This window comes from Chroicocephalus ridibundus, chromosome 10 (genome assembly GCF_963924245.1).
Source record: "Chroicocephalus ridibundus chromosome 10, bChrRid1.1, whole genome shotgun sequence".
Lineage (NCBI taxonomy): Eukaryota > Metazoa > Chordata > Aves > Charadriiformes > Laridae > Chroicocephalus > Chroicocephalus ridibundus.
Genome location: NC_086293.1, coordinates 8,885,378 through 8,904,869, shown reverse-complemented (window position 1 = coordinate 8,904,869; position 19,492 = coordinate 8,885,378). Strand labels below are relative to the sequence as shown.

Sequence of the window (19,492 nt, the reverse complement as noted above, 5' to 3'; positions counted from 1 at the left end):
AAACACTTAGATTCCTTTGAAGGCAATGTGTACAGATACCAGTTCCAAATAACTCACACTTAGAATGCCAAGCTGCTTAATTTTATGAAGGTAGCCAACAGTCTTCTTTTGGTAAAAGGATTAAGTCAATCAACACATGCACTATTAACTGATTCTTCATTTAGTAGTCCCACAACTTACACACTAAACCACAGGTCACTTGTATGTGTCACCAAAGAACACAAAAACTCACTCCCGGACACCGTTAATAAAGGAACAGAGAGGCTGGCAGTGTGTTCTTGTATGAATTACACAATCATCACCAAGGAGCAACTTCACAAGATTTTTAAGATATTCAGGGACAAAAACGGCACTACATCTGAGCTCACACAAAACATGAGATGTACAACCTCTCCTCTAGAATCCTCACGAGCCTAAAACACACCCACACAGTCCGTCCACTCATTTGTTAGGGGCGAGGAAAAGGGGGTGGGAGCAGAACCCTGAGGTCACTCAAAAGGCATTAAGAGTCATCGTCCTCTTCTCTGAAGAAGTGGGGAGGGAGGGATGGAGGGAGAGTCACCTTTTCCTGTGCCTGCCCCATGCACATTAATAATGGTCATTTCAGAGGTTTCATCGGCAGAAGATTTTATGCCTTGGCACACCAAAACGTGTTCACCATTGCTACCCCTGCATCCATTAATGGCTCACATGTTCGTACTCTGCCAGGGTAGCATGTTCACAGACATAACAGAAGGTGATTTTTCAACATCAGCCTCTTCTCAGCTCCACATCCTTTGAAACAGTTCCTTCCTAGAACTTTATATTTAACACTGCTGACCAGAAAAACTAACGCAGTTTTTTGTTCCTGAAAGCTCAAATATTAATCCTGTAGATAAAACTGCAGTCAAGTCAGACAAGCAGATACCAAACACTCCCTTAACGAGCGACAGATCCCTTTCTCCTTCCAATTACTTTTTAAGAAACCTCTTCCTGAATACACCCACACCAGAATCAAGCATCTTCATTACCACCCATGGACAACCTCTAAATTACTGTTGTCCTAGAAGTACTGCTCATTGATTGCTGTGAATATAAAGACCAATGGTTCTTCTGCAAAGTTAGAAGGTCACAGTGTTAAGGACCATAGACATAAATATCAAAGATTAGGTAATTTTCCTTGTTTATTAGGAAACTGCAGTGTCTTAAAGTTGAGTGACTGGATTTCAGAAGTGTTTCTACTGTTTTGCAGTACAACCAATTGCCACTGAAGTCTTTTCCATTGCTCTTCCAACACCCCGGTAACTCAGTGTTTATGCTGTTGCCTGAATCAAAGCTACAAAGTAGAGGTCAAGACTTCTCCAAAATTAAGAACTTTGCAGAAGTACCAATACATAATCATTCAGGCTTTGGTGTATGCTACAAACATCACATGAAAATCAAAGCAAAATACTTCAGCTATACTTCTATAGCTTGTGATGTCTAAATTTATTAGAAGACTGTCAAGACTGCGCTGCTGCATCCAGAGCTGGTATTCCATAGTAGTCTGACTGTGGGGCAATGTTACTGGTTACGCAGTTAAGCAGAGCTTCTTGTTCTTCGTTCTAGAAAGCACTGGTTATCTTTAAAGCACTTCCTTCATGCCTGATGAATCTCTCAGCCACATGAAGTATTTACGGGTTCACATTACCAAAACAGGTGAGTACAGACAATGTACAGTACCACATCTGGAACTTCCCTGACGCATTCCAGGAACCTGCTGGGTTGCTCATGCCCTGCTGTGTTGTCCCTCCAGTAGATACTGGGGTGACTGAAGTGCCCCATGAGGACCAGGGCTTGTCAATGCAAGGCTGCTCCTCTCTGTCTATAGAGGGCCTCATCTCCTCGGTCACCCTTGTCAGGTCTCCTGTAGCAGACCCCACTGTAACATCACCTGCCCCTGCCCTCCCTCCAATCCTGACCCTGCTTTAGCAATCTGTTTCAGAAAAGCCACATCCTCACTTACTCTTCCTCAAAAACAAACTGAAAGGAAAGCCAAACTGCAGCATTTCCTCAAGAACATCTCCGCTCTTTGCTAAAGGGAAAAGGTTGTAACCACGTTTGCATGTTTTACAAACCAGCCAGCTGCATATTCCGAACGCGGTGCTTCACTAGGGGCATCTGAAGGGACCATCTCCGCAGTTCACACAGAGATCCGAGGCTGGCCTTTCGCAATACAAGAAGTAGGACAGAAACAGCAATTTAAAGAATTTCCAACCTCTTTTGCCCCCCGTGGCTCATTTTCAGTCTCGCAGCATGACATACCACCATTTTAGTTGTTGGAAGCACAGCTGTTTCTGGGGCTGGGACGTGAACCAAAACCCAAAAAAAAAAAAAAAATCAGCTTTGAAAGAAAACAGGACTAGGGGAAGAATCTGACCACAGAGCTGGTTATAACAGCTTTGGGATAAGGCTAAAGAAGGGAGGCGGTACAGAGACAGGGCACAATTACTCCAAAATGGTGTTATCAAAAACCTCGTGTATCTGAAGCTGTGGCCACAACAGCTGGAGAAACAGGAACTCACATCAGCTTCCGCAAGGACTCATCAAAACAAAAATAATTTCATTTTTACAGTTCAAATACCACTATTTTGTAAACAGAGAAACTACTTTCCCTAAAGGAAGAGTGAAGAAGTATTAAGCAAATAGTCAAAATATTGGGTCTTCCACAAAGAAAAGAGCTCTGTACACATGGAAATAAGGAACAAATACACCAGGATTATAAGAGAGAGGTACTGGCTAACACTACCATTAGCTATAAGTCATTTTTCACTATTCCCTGCATATACTCACAATTTGAAGCCAGAGCTCACAACTGAGTAGACAAACAATGAATATCTGCATATGAGTTGTGGGGTTTTTAATAACATGACTTAACTCTCTACATTCCAGCATGCAGTAAAGTCATAAGCAGTTGCTGTCTGATTGTCAAGGACTGGAGCAGAGAAGGGACTGTTGAGGGACATTAATTGTTTGGCATAAATAGGTAAGTTTTAAGTAGAATAAGTGACTTAGGATTATAATATGGTGTGACTTGTGCTGCGTGCTTAGCTCTACTTAGCATGAGTAGCTAGATTTGCTGAAGCCTGTAGGCCGTGAGAAAGCTATTCTTCTTAGCAATTTTCCTAGCAGCTGGTACAGTGTTGTTTAGTCTTTTAGCATGGGAAAGTGCTGGATATCACACTGATGTTTCGGTAGTTTTTCCTCTCAAGTCTGGGACTCTTCAGTTTCCCGTGTTCTCCCAACAAGGGCAGGTGCACAAGGAACATAAACCAGAAGATACGGAGGCTTCAACCCTTGGCTGAAACTGCAAATCAACAAGGTAAGAGCCTGCCTGAACACCGAAAAAGAACCCAATAAGATGTTAGAAGACCCGAGCCCAAAAATCACTATTGGACTAAAAGACGTGTGGACAGTGTGTTACGGGCATGTGAGGGACAGGTGTGTGGACCACAAGGGGATCATTGCCCAGGGATCTCCTTGCTCAGGGTCCCTCTCTTTGGAGGCACCCAGACCAGAGTAAGTGTCTGTGTGTGTGACACCATGAAACGGTGGCAGCGTCTGGTCCATCCCAGCTCCTGCAGGCACGATCGCCAAGGCCAAGGCGAACACAAAGGGGAGCTAAAAGCCCCACAGCCCAGAGGATGGCAAGAGGGTGAGGATGAGTTAAGATGGGTGATGTTTAGGGAAAACACCTGAGGAACAGAGAGAAAACATGATCATCAGCACAATCTGCTCCCTCTCAACTGGAGATAGGGAAAGCTCTGAGCTTATGTGGACTGTGACAAGGAAGAACTGCAACAGCAACAACCACGTCTCCCTCATTTAAAATGCAGCTTTAAGCACAAAGTCCTGTTTGTCAAAATAAGCCACAGCTCCTTGTTTGAAGAAACTGTTTTCAGCTGCTTTATCAATTTTCGCTATTGCAGGGACATAGAGAGCAGAATTATGTTCCAGTTTCACCACAGCAGACAAAACTGTCTCATTAATGTCGCTGAGACCAGCTCCGGAGGTGTTTCCTTCACAGGCAGCAGCCTGTGCTGAGCCTGCTCAGAGCAGCACCGCAACAATAAAAGCCTACCTTCAAATACCAAATGAATTCTAGACCTGCACAGGTGAAAAGGAGTAATTCAGTTTCTTTTAGCTTCCCCCTCTTTAAAGAAATCTTTCACTGGAACAGATTTAATTCCTCGAAGCATCTCAAAGGTTTCTGTGCCTTTGCACTCCTACTGTCCACTTCTGCTATTAACACTTGCGTTATGTGGACCAGATTCTTCAGCATCTGAAAAACGTAGCATTACTGGGCCACGGTAAACATTTTGGCAGGCCCTTTTCAGGCGAGGAAGGGGCAGGGAGGAAGAGACCAAAGCTGCTCTTCCCCTCACCGCCTGTCTGCCGGGAGACGCTGCTGCTTTCAGCGTCCCAAAGCTGACTCAAATCTCAGCAGCAAGTGAACCAGAAAGTGGAAATACAGGTATTTTCATTCCACTTCCAAGGGAACACAAAAGGTTACACTTGCAGCTATTTCAGGCATTACAGAGAGACTTTAAGGCATGCTAGTCAAAAAAAAAAAAAAAAAAGAGATGGCCTCTCATTTTAACTCCCAGCAGATTCATCTGTGACAATGCCAGCACAGAAGCTGGCAAGATTTAGCACATCTAGTTCTAAAAGAAAGGTTTATTCCAGGCTTGGAATTATAAGAGGGTTAAAGCATGTTAAATTAGCAGGCTTGTAAAGAAAGATAGCACCTACCACCAACCCACGCTACATGCGATTTTAACATGTGCTTTTAGCCCTGAATTTTGGAAAGTATCATATTTACAATGACTCGTGAAAGAAGAAAGTAGAACTAACCTGGCACAGAGTGGTAAAATACTCCCCCTGATGACTCAAAACCAGTATTAATTCTCTGATCTTTCAGAAGCGTTGACTCAACTTACTGAGACTAAAAGACAGATCAAAGGAAGTTTTCATTCAGCTCAGCAAAATCACACTGTTTTTCCCATCGATTCAGGTGCTCTTGGTATTAGGTATGCGAAATCCTTCCACTGATATTTAGCATCAAATGAGTTACAAAGTAGAAGTTTGACTTCAAATAGTTTAGAGTGATCAACTCAAACCGTACTCAGTGCCAAAATGGGGAAAGTCTGCTAATCCAAAACACCGATGATCGTGCCCATGCTGCAACCCAGATCTTTTAACACATCTGCTCTAAGCAGTGTCTCTCAACCTCTCTACAGGCATACAACCTGCGTCTCGTGCGATAGTTCCCTCCGTGCTGTTCAGAAGGTACCTGAAAAGCTCTACAGGCTGAAGACCACTGTCATTGGAAAAACCTGCTTGCAGGCTGCAGCATCTGGCAGCTCATTGCGTTAGTGTTGCTTAAAATGTGACACAGAACAGGCAAGACAGACAAATTCCGATCAGATACTAAGAGGACTCACTCACAAACTGGTGACTTACATTGCCCTACCACTTCCAAACTGTCTTTCATATTCATGACATGACAGTTTCATCCCTGCTCTTCAGAAGAAAATTGTCCTTCCTGATCTTTCTTCGAGTGAGCTAGTCCAGGGAGCTTTTAATTAAGTGCAACTCTTAAAAACTATATTAGTATAACACTAATGGCCTTAATCTGGGGCTGGTTATTTAAATGGCTCTTTTTTTCTAATTAAGCATTAGCAAGTCCCTCCCTGCCGTGCTACAAACAAGACGTTCGCTCTGCCCATCAAACACTGCTTAGAGTCCTTCAGCCAACACCTGAGAGAGGCTGGGAAGACTCACCAGCGTGGACTCCCCTCTCCACACCTCCTTATCCACACTCATTGCCAAGAACCTGCCACCAGCTGCCAAGAAAAGCAGGATACAGGCATGATGTGTTTTTAACTTGACTCATTATAGCCACTTCTGCAAGTCTCGGGTAGCTCAAGCACAGCTGGAGACAAGGAACAATGTAACTGAGCACGTAGGTACCTACCAGGCAGAAACAGCGGCCAACTAGCGCCGGTGCCTCCGAACGCAGCCCAGGCGGAGTCGGGAGCACCTGCCCTGAAGCACACAGCACGCTGCCCGGCTGCTGCTCCAGCGCCGAGGAATGGACCCGACGCAGCACAACCGCAGGCGCTGGGAAACCAACCCAGCGTTACCTGTCCACGGAGCGCTGCCACGTGGGGGCTGTGACGTCCCCGCTTTGCTCGCTGAACACGCGCACGTGCATCTCAGGCACGCTGAGGTTTATTTTATTGCTTTTGCACTACCGTGGGAGCTTTTTAGCACAAGTTTCGATATACCCGAAGTATGATCGCTCTTCCACACTTACTTTTAACCACATTTCTTGGCATGGATATAATGAATATTTCACTGCAAGGTCAGATACTTTCAACTTTGGCTGACTAGTCTTGAGAAAGCTTTTAAAAGAAGTAAAACCCTACACTCTTTGGACTCAAGCAATAAAAATACTGATGCCCATCTATGGTCCTTTTCTTCTAATAGATCTACTTATGCCTTTTTAGAGAGAACACATGCAAATTGCACAAACAGTACAGCTAAGCAGCCACACACACAAATATGCCAGCTCTTCAATATCCACCTCCACACCCAACTGCACAAAGACAGTAGTTAACTCGGTGATTTTGGTATAAAGAAATTGGGCTTGACAACTTGCTTGCCAATGGGAATCAAGTAGTCACACATTTAAAGCCTCAGCCAAAATCAGAATGTTTCCTCCCACATTCATGGCTGAGTCCACATGAAAAAAAATCCACAGAATCTTTATCCAAAGCAGCACAAAAAGGGAGCAGATTTGTTTGAAACAAGGCTGAAGTTTACCTACCACTGAGGAGATGCAGGCTTATAACCAGAGCCAAAACCAAGCAAGACTCATGTTAATGGTTCCTTACAGAGCCATTGTTCAAACTTGGGCATCCACCAGAACTCTCCGGTCGCTTTCTGCAGAGCTGCTTTCCAGCCAGTCAGGCCCCCAGCATGTCTACAGGGCGGCCAGTCTACCTACATGCTAGGGGGCCGTATAGGGTACATCACCTGCTGCTTAGGGTGGTTCCTCTCCAGGTGCAGGACTTCACATTTCTCTTTGTTGAACTTCAGGAAGTTCCTTTCTGCCTATTTCTCAAGCCTATCCAGGTACGTCTGAAAAGCAGCACAATCACAGAATGGTTTGGCTGGGAAGGGACCTTAAAGCCCATCCAGTGCCACCCCCTGCCCTGGGCAGGGACACCTCCCACCAGACCAGGCTGCTCCAAGCCCCATCCAACCTGGCCTTGAACCCCTCCAGGGATGGGGCAGCCACAGCTTCTCTGGGCAACCTGGGCCAGGGGCTCACCACCCTCACAGCAAAGAATTTCTGCCTCAGATCTCATCTAAATCTCCCCTATTCCAGTGTGAAACCGTTCCCCCTCATCCCATGGCTCCCCTCCCTGATCCAGAGTCCCTCCCCAGCTTTCCTGGAGCCCCTTTAGGGACTGGAAGGGGCTCCGAGGTCTCCCGGGAGCCTTCTCTTCTCCAGGCTGAACCCCCGCAACTCTCTCAGCCTGTCCTCCCAGCAGAGGGGCTCCAATTAGATGTTATGGCTTTAAACTTTGCTTTCATCACCACCTTTGCCTCCTCCAAAGCCTCTGGAGATGTTATATAGAAGTTTTGCAGCTACGTGGTGTGATCCCAGGTTGGCTCTTCCTTTGCAATTGCCATTTTAAGAGAGCCATACCTACACCAGAATTTTAAAGGTGCTGCACTGGTGGCAAACAATAAACATTTCTGTAGTGACAAAAAAAATGAAAAACAGAGATAATTTGAGCAGCACAGCTACAGCTACACAATGGGTACTGAAAGACCACAATAGCAGCTGTTCACAAGAATTCAAAAAAATTAAAAAAAAACCCAAATCAGTTACTCCAATTCCAAAACCCCAAGAAATGACCTTTCATCCACCAGAAGCAAAAATGCATATTTTTTTTCCACACCAATATTGCATCTGGTCACAAGATAAATTAGTAATCTTTGCCTTTATTGCATAATACATTCCTTCCTCCAGCATTTCTGTTTTGAAAGAAGCTGTTTTAGAACTTAAGCTCAAAGCCATTTAAGATCATATTTGTTCAGGAAGTCCCAGTTTCAGTAAATACCACTTTTCACACCAAATTGTGGTTAAATACCTATCAATTACTCTCCACTGCCACCAAAGGACACGCACAAGTTCAGCTGCAATTTATTATGATCCTTGCTACAGAACTTTTTACAGATTTCTTTGAGTGCTACTTTAGGCATTAAAAATGAGCAGAACCTGATGGCACATCACGACATGAAGTGCCAAAGGCAGGGAGTGAAGAACGTTGGTCCATGAGACAGCCAAAACAACTGCTATTTTAAAGCACAGCCTGTCTGAACACACCGCAGGTATCCACTCCTGAGATCATCCAGCCAGGGGTAAAAGGACCAACAGCTATACTCGGTCACGATCCTGATGCAAAACACGAAGACAAAACACCTCAGGCCGTGAATCAACATGAATATGTGAAGAAAAAAACCCAACCAAACTGGAATACAAGGATGCCTCCAAATCATGAGTTTTCTTATGCCGTCTCATCAGTAACACAGATCCCTACCTGGGGAACTACCCTAAACGGAGCAACATCTCTCCAAACAACTATTCCCTTTTATCTTTTCTAACAGGACAAAGATACATTTCTCAGGATCTAAGACATTACTGAGTTTCTATGGTGGTCTTTGAAATCAAATAGGGTTTTTTAGCACTGCTTAAGGTATAGACATGTACGCTATAATCACCACCCAGCAGATGAAATTACTCTGCCAGCACAAGACCGGTGCCATCCAATAATAATCATCCTGTCTTTTACCATTATCCACAAGAGCCGGTAAGAAGCAACCATTGAACTAGGAGCATTCAACAAACAATTGCTGGCTGTCTTCTAATGAGGGAGCAAGCGAGGCTGCAGCTCCTACACCGGTCACAAACACCTGCAGGACCTTCTCGTGAAGTAAGAGCAGGGGCTCAGGTGTCAGATTGTCTCAATCTAAAACCTGCCATCCTCGAAGCAACCAAATGAAGTTTAGAGATAGGGACAGTTCTTTTTCAAACACAGGCTTATCTTTTCAAAGTCTCGTATAACATGACCACAGAACAGAAAACCCATGCTATTCTAGCTCTTCCTTAATAAGCTTGCACAAAAAAAAGGCATCTTTTGGGCACCAGGGTTAAATCCGAGCTGATCCTAAAATCAGCTGGATGTCTTCAAGTGACTCAGGGAGTGTTATCTGTGACACTCACAAAATTTGCTTAAAAAAAAATAAAATTTCTTGCAGTTTTCTCAGACTGTCTCAACCAGAGCAGACTCTGTTGAGAGATGAAAACTTGAGACACTCAGTAAGAAGTCAGACCAACAAGAAACCAAAAACCACTTCAGAATTTTTTTTTTCTCACACAAACTGAAATCGCACCTGAAGCATTTTAAGGACTTTGGTAAACAAGAACCAAAACTTGCACTTTCAGCACAACAAGCCATCTTGAAAACCAACACTCCCAGCAAAAGCGTGACCAGCAGGGATGGCAACTGCTCTGCAGACCAGCAAGCAGCAGCTGCTCCGGCCCCCCATCCCCTCCACAGGCGACAAGCCCTCGCCGCGCTGCCCCAGGACGCTGCAGACCAAGCAGCCACACTTCTCACGGGTGTTCAGTGCCAACTCACCAAGCTCCTGCCATTAAAAGGCTCACATATCCAGCTCATGCTTTTCCCAGAGAAGAACGGGATGTTAATTAACGGCCACCAAGCCACGTCAGCCTGCACTTTCCCCTGGCAGCGACCCCACCGCGGAGCCCTGCTCCTGGAGGAGCACGGGATGACGGGTGTGCAGGGTCTGGCAGCGAGCGGTGGCTCCCACACCACAGGACGGATGGTTCCGCAGGTACCGCATCCAGCCCTCCCGGCTCTCCAGAGCTGAGTACGAACAGCACCCCGGCTCCTGCAGGAACGCTGGAGACTGGAGCCAGAGGTTATCCCAGCTGAAAGCCGACACAGCGAAGGACCACAGTGCCACGCACCCTGAAGGGACTCTTTTACACCAACAATGCCTGCACCTCACTAGTCAGTCAACCATTAATGGCCCAGATCAGGTAAGTTCTGACATAACAGATCTGACTTTTTCCTTCCTCTAAATTTAACCATTATTCAGGCTCAGACTCACAGTAACACACACTCACTGCTCCTTACAGACCAGTGATATTACACCTTACTAAAGCGTAAGATGCTTGTCCAGCGCTCTGCCGCAGGCAGTGATTTACAAGCCCTGAGCCTCTATGGGTATAGTACTTCTATCCATCCCAGAAGAGGCTGCAGCGTTTTTGCTCCAAACTAGTATACCTGGAGATCACGAAAAACACATTTATTTCCTAACAGGATAATCACCATGGCAACGATCTTCCAGGAAAATAACAGCCAACAACTCCCGGACAAAGACAGGCCACTAAGGAATTTGTTAAGGGAGACCAACCAGCTCACAGAAATCTGAAAAATACTGAAATTTGCCAAATTTATCTCTGAAGGAACTGTTAAGCAGGCATCTGCAAACTTCTTACCATAATCCATCACACAAGTTGAATCAATGACACTACCATCTCTCTCAACATCTCAGTGCCTTTTAACACTCTGAAACTTTTTAAGATACACTATAGGGCAGTTTTAGGGCAACATTCTCCAGTGTACATAATTTCACTTTTCAGATATCAAAAGAAAACTTCCTCTTATACTCAAATTCTTTGCCACTCCACACATTAGTATTTACTTTTAGTCACATAAGTCTCAATAATGAAACTGCAGTTATTGCAAACACCACCTAAATGATGATTTTCATGAAACAGAATGTTTTACAGAGGTAGATCAGCCTCACCTTACAGATTAAGCAATAAAGATTAATACCTTGCTTAGGGATATACAGTTGAGGACAAACGGAATATACATATTCTTACAGGTTTTTGGAACTACTGCAGGAATTGTTCAATTTTCACAGAGCAGCTTTTTGGGGAAATGCGCACCAATTTTAATTGATGGAATTACAGAGGCCATAACTTATTTATATAGAACTAAAAAAAGGCACCTAGTTGGGCTACAAAGTCCCTGGTACACTACCTAAAACACGCACTAAGATCACAACCAGCAGCTCAGCAAACCGTTTCACTCCTGATGCTCTGGTGTGTTTCTCCAATTTTCATGAAAGCAGCTCAAAGGAAACAAAACTACTTTTCTGCTCAACACTATTTGAGTATACTACCACAGCCAAATAACAATGGCCAGGTTAGACTGAGGAACCCGTTTAACGTTTGCTGCACCAGGTTCTGCCCACTGCTAATAGGGGAATTTCCCAAGCTGAACCCCTCGATCCTACCTCCGCTTGTAGGGGATGACGGGAGGAGTAACTGCAGTACAGGCAAGGATCCTTCCCAGCCACAGCACTCCCCTGCCAAGTAGCGTTTGCTCTAGCATTGCAGACACAGTCCATTTTGCTTCCTGTTAGAGGACCAACATCACCAGGCTATTACGCCGGAGAGGTAGGAAGGTAGAGCTGCGGCCCTCCAGTGTCATCTCAGCCTGAGTCACTGGAGCTCATGCATAAAAGCTCCTAAGAAAAGTCTGCTAAATACTTGCTGTACAGCAATGTGGCATGCTGGATGATTCAGTCAGGTATCTACTTTCAGTACACTAATTTTCCTTTAAAAAAACAAAGTAAGATTAATGAATAATCAGTCCCTTCTAGAAGACAGAGACGTGTTTGGCTACCTTTCGCTGTAACCCACAATTGATAAGACTGACCCTGCCCTAGAGTGCCAGCATGAACACCTACATCACAGAAAAGATAACCATGTCCAAGTAGTTTACAAAAGGAGAGTCAAGAGATGATATCAGTGCACACTGGCCTCTTCTAAGCCCGTACAGAGGAAGTTAGCCGACTTCCTCATTCCAGGTTTAGAATTCAACATGGAAGTACAAGATAAAAGCCTTAAAGTAAAAAACAGCTGTGCAAGCTGGTTAATTTTTGTGCTTCTGAAACAGCTGAGGTTCTCCATCTTCTGCTACCTGGGTGGGATAAAGCTGCACAAGCACAAAGCAAAGCCCACACAGCTCTGCTAGTCTTGTAGGTTACAGGCAGATTGCCCTCTGAGACCGCTGCGCTATGACCCATGCACAGGAAGGCAAGAAGACCTGCTTCTTTTCTAGCCTTCATTGAAGACGCTTTCCAATTCAAGGCATGTTATCTTCTACCATCATCTGAACACTTTATCTAACCACCATGGCCTCCCAGGTGCACCTCAATGACTACTTAACACCTGCCAAATGCTTGGAAGAAGAAAATCTCTACAGACCTTGGTGGCATTTAAGAACTGAACGGGTGAGCAGCGAAGGCTCAAGTCATACAACACAAGCAACTTGCTCTTCTAAAAGGAGTCTTTTGAATACTCCTACGGCAGGTTCAAACAAGGTTACCCTCCATACAACGCCAGCTGGATATTCTGGTGTTCGTACGGTCTCACTCTGCATGTGTATATTTCATTGCTAAAACCATAAATAATGGTGCAGATCAATCTGAACCCAGAAAACATATGCCTCGAGTTCTCTTCGCCCTAGAGTCAGATGGGTTTTTCTCCCCTTTTGTTGTAAGTCATAGTAGGCATACATACCTCAAAATTGCTCAGGCTAGCTTGTCTCTTTGCATAGATATGCTCACAGTTGTAATCCAAATGTCTTCAACAGAGGTCTGATTTTAAAAATACTCAGAAGTACAAATTCCACAGGAAACAGGAAAGTCGGGGAGGGAAGGAGATACGATTGATTGGCTTCTACATTTGCAGACATCTGCAGTCAGTAGTGTAGGTCATTTTCAGAGTCAATCTTGGCAACAAAGCTTCTTTGTAGAGGAGAAAGACCTGCCAAAATTAACAAGCATAGTAAGAAACACCATTAACATCTCATAAGCAACAAAACAGCACCACAGATTCAGAGCCTTCTTAAGAGAAAATAAGTAACTCTTATTTGAAATATTGGGTTCCTGCTAGCTTTGATGTGTACTTTACCCTAATACGTTATCTCAAGGAGGAAAATTCTCCAAGCATTCAGATAACGTTTGATCATAACAGAGCATACAACACAACGCCACAGCGCAGTGTGCCTTGTTTCAGACAAAACTTCCCAGCTCGATAGATGCCTTGCTGTTCACTGCGTGTTTTCACGCAGGAATGCTCGTCTGACCAGTGTCAGAATAAATTAAACTGCCGTCCAAAACGAGGACCAACACAGCACGGATGCAAGTACATACCAGAGGAGTTCCTGCACGGCATAAACATTTAGGAATGCTGGTGTACTTCTGAACTTATCTAATTTAGATTTAAGTTATTAAAACGTAAACTCCTCAGGGCAGAGACCTTCTATTCCGTGTCTGCATTTCACGTAGTATGGCAGACTGAGGTTCCAAATCAAGGCTGTTGAATCTTACCACTATACAAGTTTTTGTACTTTTGGTACAACAGTAGGATTCTTCTTTACAAATAAAAAGCTCGGCTATTTTTGCATTATCATAAAATGCTTCTGAAAGTATGAGATATTTCATCTTGCAAAAAAAGACATTTAACTTCATACAATCACTTGCTTCCTCCTCCTTTCCTTTTCCTTCTGTGACCATTTTAACATGCTTGGCCAGAGGAACAATTTTAAGAATTTGGAGCTTATACTCAAGCTTAAAGAATCAGCTCACTGTGCCATGACAACATCCAGTGTCTCGACTGTTCAGCAGTTTAAAGAATTTCAAATTAAGTATTTAAATCCCGTCAGACTACTCACTTTCTAGCAGTGCTGACAGATCACATCTAGCCTGCCCCTTTCACATTGCATTCGCAGATCTTCACTTTTTGCAAAGAGGCCAGTTTATCCACCCTTAAACATTGTGCCAAATTCACAGAATCACAGACCAGTCGGGGTTGACAGGGACCTCTGGAGATCATCTGCTCCAACCCGCTGCTCAGGCAGGGCCACCTACAGCTGGTTGCCCACAAACCACTTTAACAAGTCCCACTGTTAATACTGAAACACCACCCTCTCTCTGGTCCTAGAGAGTCCAATGATCCACTATTACTTCTAAGGAAGCTCACCCCCTCGCCAAGAGGGTACAGTCTCCTCAAAGTACCGTTTCGTCAAGCAGTATCCAAGCACGCTGCAGTAAGCAGCTCTCACAGTGTCTCAAGAGGACAGACATACGGGAGAACCACTATTTTAGGGGTGAGGAGACTTCAGGTCCATCGGGCAAGCTGCTCAGACAGCTCACCTGAGCAACAGCTTAAACTCAGTCATTCCAGTTCCCAAAGCCCAGCTTTTCCAAAGTCTCAGCTACGGCCGAGGCAAGCGGAAAGCAAGTGGAGCAAGAAGACTCCTCCCCCAGACCTCTAAGCAAAAATTCCCAGAAACCCAGCCCAAGATATTATCACGCCAATTATTTTTGAATGGTTCAAAAACAGTTCTCAGAAAGACCAGACGAGATACTAACCCAAGGTCTGCCTAACTCCAGTGCGAACTGCAGCAGCCCACTCAATACAAACGGCACCAGCTTACAGACAGGCACCAAACCATCCCCAGACCAGAACGGGAGCTGACTTGCTAGATAGAACCCACTTCCTAAAGAACATACCTCTTTAAACACACAGGCAAGTCTATTTTGTATCTGAACTAGATGCAGCTTTTAATTATTAGATCTTTAGCTATGATTAAATAAGATGCAAGAGAGCCCAAACCATGTCAGAGACCTGCTTAAAAAACAAAACCATGCAACTTTTATGTGATATATTGCAGGGGGGAACCCCAAACTTTTCAATGGCAAAAACCTTTTTTTTTTTTTCTTTTAATGGCATGAAAACCCGAAGTCCCAATCTACTTCTAACGCAAAATCTACACAAAGTAGATCTTCCTCCATCTTCAGCTTATTTCCATATTTTGAATGGCTTCCAGATTGGCTGAGTGGGTTTATCAGGCAGCTGAACTGGACACAGAGGATACAAAGCTCCAATAAACTTGTCCGTTTGGCACGGGAACCCTGTGAGGCCGTGGTGGTCACTGAGCCGTGCAAGTCCTGCAAGCCAGGGGCCTCTCTGTCCCCAGAGAGAGGGGAGAGGGTCCCCAGCACCGAGAGGAGCGGTCCTCCCGGCTAACACACCAGGCCCTCCTCACCGCCAGACATTTACAGATGGGCAAAGAATCTACCCCAAGAGGGGAGCATCATCCTGTTGAGGAAACATGAAGCCATCCGCAACACATTAGTTTCGCTTACAAGACGGGCAGTGCGCAGCAAGGACAGCCCCGCGTGCTCCCCAGGCTCAGGAGGACCCTCTTGCTCAAGTTCAGGGCATCGCATTACTACTTCAGTGGCCACACTTGTGGCCCAGATGTGTGTTACGAAGGGCTTCCCCCTTGCAGAAACATTTGATCTTAAGCTTTGTGGGCAATGGACACTGTTTCTGATACAGTGCTAGTTACATTACTCCCCTCCTCATCTACTCATCTACTACCTCATCTATTTCCTCATCATTTGGGGGACTGGAACACCTCTCTTATGAGGAAAGGCTGAGGGATTTGGGTCTCTTCAGTCTGGAAAAAAGACGTCTGAGGGGTGACCTTATCAACACTTATAAATACTTAAAGGGTGGGTGTCAGGAGGATGGGGCCAGGCTCTTTTCAGTGGTGCCCGGGGACAGGACAAGAGGCAATGGGCACAAACTTGAACATAGGAAGTTCCACCTAAACATGAGGAGGAACTTCTTTACCCTGAGGGTGGCAGAGCACTGGAACAGGCTGCCCAGAGAAGTGGTGGAGTCTCCAACTCTGGAGACATTCAAAACCCGCCTGAACATGTTCCTGTGTAACCTGCTCTGGGTGACCCTGCTCTGGCAGGGGGTTGGACTAGATGGTCTCCAGAGGTCCCTCCCAACCCTATGATTCTATGATTCTACACTTCCACTCAGACCTTTATACCTCCAGTTCACACCTTTACACCTTCTGCCCACCAAGAAGCCTCCTCAAGTTTCCTCACTGATCTTGCACTCAAAGTGATGCTTCAACCCACGGTACATGTGTTGTTGGCCACGGTATCTGTTTGTTACTAACACATAGTCGGTGTTTCTGGTACCATCGATGACAGCAGTGGTGCACACAGGTTCAGTGACAAACACTTTCAGTTCTCAGCCTCCTGATGAGTCTCCTTGAACTAAAGCTCAGAAGCCACTGCTTCACCTCTGAAGTTCTCTACAGGCCTGTCTCTGAAAACCCGTTTTTAGAACGGCAAAAATTGAGCTCACTTGCATGTCAGCACAATGAAATAATTAGTATCTTAATTATCTCATAAAAGACACCTGGAGTAGGGAGGAACAGGTGAAGAACACACAGGAACTTCAGCTACCCTAAAAACCGGTGAGGTCGGCCACAGCCGACTCCTCCACAACAAAGAGCCCACGCACCGGCAGCGCCTTCCCAGCCGTTTCTGCACGCAAATACGGGGCCCCGCGGCGGCCGGGGGGGCTGGGCGCCCGCCAGGGCCCCGCGCCTGTCGCCGGGCCCGGCCCCGCCGGGGCGCACCTGCCCCTGGGCCCCGACGGGCCGGAAGAGGGTGAGCGGGGCGGGCGGCTGGCCGCGGCTCCCGCCCGGGGGCTCCGAACCGGCCAGAGAAAAACGGGGCGGCGGCGGGGATGGGGCGGGAATGCGCGGCCGAACAACAGGTCTGGAGGTGGGGGAGGCCGCCCGCGATGGGCGCAGCCGGGGCCTCCGCGCCCGCCCCGGCGGGGTCCCTTCGGCCCCGGCCCAGGGAATCCACCAACCCCGGCCCAGGGAATCCACCAACCCCGGCCCGGTCTGCGGGGTACCCCCGGCCCCGCCCGCGGGTCCCCCCGGCCCTGTCCCGCGGTCACTCACCGGCCGAGCGGGGGCGCCCCGACTGCGCCGGCGGCGGCAGCAGCTCCATCCCCGCGCGCGCCACCACACCGCTCGCCCCGGCCGCGCGCGACGTCAGCGCGCAACCTCAAGGGGCGGGGCGGGGCGCGCTGCGGTGACGTTCGCCGGCGGGGGCGGGGCGAATCGAGAAACCACGCCCTCTCCCCCGCGCCTCGAGGCCACGCCCTGGAGGTGCCCCGCCCCTGGGCCGTCACGTGCGGGGGGTCACGTGCGCCGCCGCCGGCCCTGCACGGCCCCGCACGGCCGGGAGGGGGCCGGTACCGGCAGCACGCGCCCGCCCACGGCCCCGCGCGCCGAGCCCTTCGGCGGGGGAGGCGGCGGTGGCTCCTGTGCCATCGGCAGCAGCCGGGGCCCCCGCAGCCGGCAGGGAGCCCCGGGGAGCTCCCGCCGACCGGAGGTGGCAGGGCCGGGCGGGGCACCTGCGGCAGTGCCCGCCGATCACAGCTGCGTGGCCCGTACCTGCCGAGCGCCTGCCCGCCGGTGGCCCCCCAGCACCGCCCTGGTCGCCCTCGTGTCCCGTCTGCCACACGCGGCTCGCCCCGAGCCCCCAGCCCCGGGACAGGCCTCGGCAGAACGGCCCCGCCACCTCCGAGCCCTCCCGGTGTCGGTGGCTCTGCTGCCCCGGCCTGGGGCTCCATTGCCCCTTCAGCCGTGGCTGCGTGGTGACCGGGACTCCCCAGCGAGGCCCCGGGATCCCCCGTGACACCATGTCGTGGGAAGGGTTCACGGAGGGGACCGGGTTGCAAATCGTTTTGTGACTTCTGGTTTGCCATGTGGAACGGGGCTGGGGGTTAGGTGACCATGCAGAAGCTTCCGGAATAGTCAAACTCGTATTTCGGAGGGGCTCCTTGATCAGCTGCGGCTCGCTTTGCGCCATCGTTTTCATCTAACAGTGAGTTAGATGAAGTGCTCTGAGAAGACACCAAAGACCGGGATCTCAACGTTGACCTGACCATCTCCTTTCATCCGAACGGCGATGTTATCCAGGATGGCTGTGCTTGTGTATTTTTAGAAAGCTGCACCCTTTCTGGAAGCTGATTCGATGAAAAATTTGCCTTGATCTGTATTTGTCTGATGCAATTAATGTATTTCGCCACAAAAAAGTTGGAATTTATGCAACTCGACTTTTATTTCAAACAACTGTTCATTACTTCTCACAATTTTTCACATAAAGCTTAAGAATTAATGAACATCAGCGAATATCTTTCTCACTGAAATACCTGCCCCACCAGCCCCAGCTCTATTTCTGTTTTTCCGTCATCCCTCCCCAGATCGCCTCTGGTGTGTCCCCAGGCTGGAGCAGAGCCTGGCTATGGCGTGCTGGGGTGTGCAGGGAAGGCAGAGCTGGATGCGGAATTCGAGTTCTGCCGCTTGAAGTTACAGTCACAGGGCGTGTGGGAAAGACATAGGTCCTGACATGCCAAGAGAACCTAAAGGCAGGAAATAAGAGATGGTGAATCTTTGCCTACCAAAGCGAATATTCACCGCTGACACCGTCAGAGCTCGGCTGAGGAGTGACGGGTGTATCCTCTGTCAAGGGCCTCTCCCTCCCTACCCCCTCCCTTCTCTGACGCTTCCGCGGTCAGATAAGCCTCCGTGAGCCTCCGCGGTCAGATAAGCCTTCTGCCTTTTCACAAACAATTGGTCACCCAAGGTGTGGCTGGGCATCGCACGATGTGCAGGACTTGCAGGAAATAAGGACAGTTTATTTAAAGCTGACAGGAGCTTCGTTCCTTCCCCTGTCTCCTAAAAAAAAAAAAAAACATTTTTCAGAAGTAGTAAGAGATCTTTTAAAATTTCTCTTTAAACCATTTTTCACCTCTCCTCCTTCTCACAGCGGAATAACCAAGCGCTGGGATCTTGTGCCAGCACCTGAGAACAGAAAACGCGACTGACCAAAAGCAGCAAGTGAAAAAGGGCGGCTGAATGTCACTAGCTAACTTCAGAGCCTTTACAATGTAAACAAACAGCATACACAGTGGCATTTATATTCAAAATATTTATTACTTCAATTTTTTCCTATTTATTATGAACAAATACCCAAGTAAGTAACAAATTGTTAGTGTTAGATCTCCAGTCGACATTAAATTTGGCTTTAAGTGTGTAAGTCTATTAACTACAACATGATCAAGAATGTCAGATTCAAAAGTTCACAGGAAATCTGTGGCTTTAGACAACACACAGAAGTGATGAGCCAGGTAGCCAAGGAAGTAATTAGAGTACAATTATCCCTCTCTGCAGGTACTGGGTATTGATGTTTTGGCTTATTAATTACATTCCTTCTCTACATATTTTCTCATGGGACTTTCTGCAATATATTTCTATGTATTTGATCTTGTACTGTGTGATTCATTCTCAAAAAATACTTTGTATTCACGAATTCAAAGAGGGAACATTGCAAATCTACAAATAGATACGCAGGGCATGGCTTTTATATCGTAGCTTTGTAGCATCTTCTCTGTTTT

General features: G+C 47.1%; 1 protein-coding gene and 1 long non-coding RNA gene across 4 annotated transcripts in view; both read right to left on the bottom strand.

Moving 5' to 3' along the window:
* The window catches only part of TMCC1 (transmembrane and coiled-coil domain family 1), a 101,667-nt gene extending 84,540 nt beyond the window's left edge, over nucleotides 1–17,127 (bottom strand). Inside the window, exons 1-2 of one of the 3 annotated variants that reach the window (XM_063347631.1) lie at nucleotides 16,989–17,127; nucleotides 12,722–12,967 (exon numbers count right to left, since the gene is read on the bottom strand). The gene's annotated coding sequence lies outside the window, so the exon portion shown is untranslated. Of the gene's footprint in view, nucleotides 1–12,721; nucleotides 12,968–13,877; nucleotides 14,020–16,988 lie in introns of those variants that run through there. The other 2 variants (XM_063347633.1, XM_063347632.1) reach the window with 2 other exon arrangements.
* A 1,487-nt stretch (nucleotides 17,128–18,614) lies between these two features.
* The window catches only part of LOC134521377 (uncharacterized), a 60,159-nt gene continuing 59,281 nt past the window's right edge, over nucleotides 18,615–19,492 (bottom strand). The window contains exon 3 of the long non-coding RNA XR_010072732.1: nucleotides 18,615–18,773. This is a non-coding gene — a long non-coding RNA (uncharacterized LOC134521377). The remainder of the gene's footprint in view (nucleotides 18,774–19,492) is intronic.